Consider the following 2,905-nt stretch of genomic DNA (forward strand, 5'->3'; position numbering starts at 1 on the left):
TATGTACAACACAAACATTAAACTTTAAGTCCCCACCCAATCTAGCGCTGACCGTCCACCGCTTACCTCTCGTATCGTGGTACTGCCCAGATACTCACGTCTGCCATGGCTAGTGTCGAGTGTTCTCTGTATGTACAACACATACATTAAACTAAGTCCCCACCCAATCTAGCCCTGACCGTCCACCGCTTACCTCTCGTATCGTGGTACTGCCCAGATACTCACGTCTGCCATGGCTAGTGTCGAGTGTTCTCTGTATGTACAACACAAACATTAAACTTTAAGTCCCCGCCCAATCTAGCGCTGACCGTCCACCGCTTACCTCTCGTATCGTGGTACTGCCCAGATACTCACGTCTGCCATGGCTAGTGTCGAGTGTTCTCTGTATGTACAACACAAACATTAAACTTTAAGTCCCCACCCAATCTAGCCCTGACCGTCCACCGCTTACCTCTCGTATCGTGGTACTGCCCAGATACTCACGTCTGCCATGGCTAGTGTCGAGTGTTCTCTGTATGTACAACACAAACATTAAACTTTAAGTCCCCACCCAATCTAGCGCTGACCGTCCACCGCTTACCACTCGTATCGTGGTACTGCCCAGATGCTCACGTCTGCCATGGCTAGTGTCGAGTGTTCTCTGTATGTACAACACAAACATTAAACTTTAAGTCCCCACCCAATCTAGCGCTGACCGTCCACCGCTTACCTCTCGTATCGTGGTACTGCCATGGCTAGTGTCGAGTGTTCTCTGTATGTACAACACAAACATTAAACTAAGTCCCCGCCCAATCTAGCGCTGACCGTCCACCGCTTACCACTCGTATCGTGGTACTGCCATGGCTAGTGTCGAGTGTTCTCTATATGTACAACACAAACATTAAACTAAGTCCCCGCCCAATCTAGCGCTGACCGTTCACCGCTTACCTCTCGTATCGTGGTACTGCCCAGATACTCACGTCTGCCATGGCTAGTGTCGAGTGTTCTCTGTATGTACAACACAAACATTAAACTAAGTCCCCGCCCAATCTAGCGCTGACCGTCCACCGCTTACCTCTCGTATCGTGGTACTGCCATGGCTAGTGTGGAGTGTTTCTCTATATGTACAACACAAACATTAAACTAAGTCCCCGCCCAATCTAGCGCTGACCGTCCACCGCTTACCTCTCGTATCGTGGTACTGCCATGGCTAGTGTCGAGTGTTCTCTGTATGTACAACACAAACATTAAACTTTAAGTCCCCACCCAATCTAGCGCTGACCGTCCACCGCTTACCACTCGTATCGTGGTACTGCCATGGCTAGTGTCGAGTGTTCTCTATATGTACAACACAAACATTAAAACTAAGTCCCCGCCCAATCTAGCGCTGACCGTTCACCGCTTACCTCTCGTATCGTGGTACTGCCCAGATACTCACGTCTGCCATGGCTAGTGTCGAGTGTTCTCTGTATGTACAACACAAACATTAAACTAAGTCCCCGCCCAATCTAGCGCTGACCGTCCACCGCTTACCTCTCGTATCGTGGTACTGCCATGGCTAGTGTCGAGTGTTCTCTATATGTACAACACAAACATTAAACTAAGTCCCCGCCCAATCTAGCGCTGACCGTCCACCGCTTACCTCTCGTATCGTGGCCGAGGCCTGTGAACGATTGCTTCTCACAACACGTTCATAGTTTAAAACAAAGGAAGTAATGTTATGTTTTGATATCACGGTTACGTCCAAATCTCGACTGAACCGCGTTTACACCGGCAAAATATGGCGCAAGTTTGGTGTCTGGCTGTAAAAACATCGCTAGTCTAAACGGGTGCTAAAGCGTTCCTTAGTTTCGGGCTTGAGTTGAACTAGCAACTGTCGTGTTAGGAAACGATTAGGTAGGGGAACAGTCATCCTAAAGCAATTGCCGATGCTTCACTTTATTTCCTTTCATTTCCTAGTCGGCGATGATGAAGACTGTTGATTCGTTGATCATCGATGCTATATTTGTTTCGGCTTTTGTTTTTATATTAATTTGGGTCTGAGCTCAACTTGGAGACTACCTCTTCCTTTCGAACCCTGGATTTTATCCCTCTCAGCTGTTCTATCCTGTGTCTTAGGGTTATATAGTATTATAAACTATCCCTACCCGATTTAAACGTTATAATTTGTATTTCCGAATTGGATACATGTATTTTCTAAATCTCACAGAAAGGAATATTATTAGGTATACACGCTGTTAAGTCGACACAGACATAAAAATTAAGGAGCTTAAAATAGGTGATAGCCATAAATCGTCACCGAATTTCTCGCATATCGCTAGTGACGAAATACTAGAGCACCGCAGCTTTGTGGCATTTCACGCAAATACTGCAAGTGACGGTAAAATGTCATCGTTGCACTTGGCGTTAAATACAGTATTACAGTTGTCTATTTGGTTTCAAAATAGACTATATAATCGTAAATTTTCGACCGGGAATTTAAAAAAGAGGTTTTATAAGTAGCCAACCAGACTTGAAAAGGAAATAAACTCTTAAAGTATATTCAGCTTTCTTATACTAGTAGCTTTCTTTTATTTCTAACTTACAAACATTGAACATTGTGTCAGTAAATTAATCTTCAGGCTTTGCTATTTTCTAATTACCACATATATGTGGTTGTTTTCAAGCATTGGATAAAACTTTACTATTATGGCTTACAAAAGTACTAGGACATGTTGCTTGTGATTTTGATAAAAAGTAATAACATTTACATAAAAATAAATGTTTACAAATACTTGACATTACTTAATGAAGAGTGTAATATATTTTGGTCTAAAACACATAGAAATCTCAGAACATTTAATTCCAGAAAGTGTGTAACAACCCTGTTATGCTTTACAATAAACGTTAACAAAAGTTATTAATTACTGTTTAATTAAATGGTGAA

The sequence above is a fragment of the Homalodisca vitripennis genome, chromosome 4 (assembly GCF_021130785.1).
Source record: "Homalodisca vitripennis isolate AUS2020 chromosome 4, UT_GWSS_2.1, whole genome shotgun sequence".
Taxonomy (NCBI): Eukaryota; Metazoa; Arthropoda; class Insecta; order Hemiptera; family Cicadellidae; genus Homalodisca; species Homalodisca vitripennis.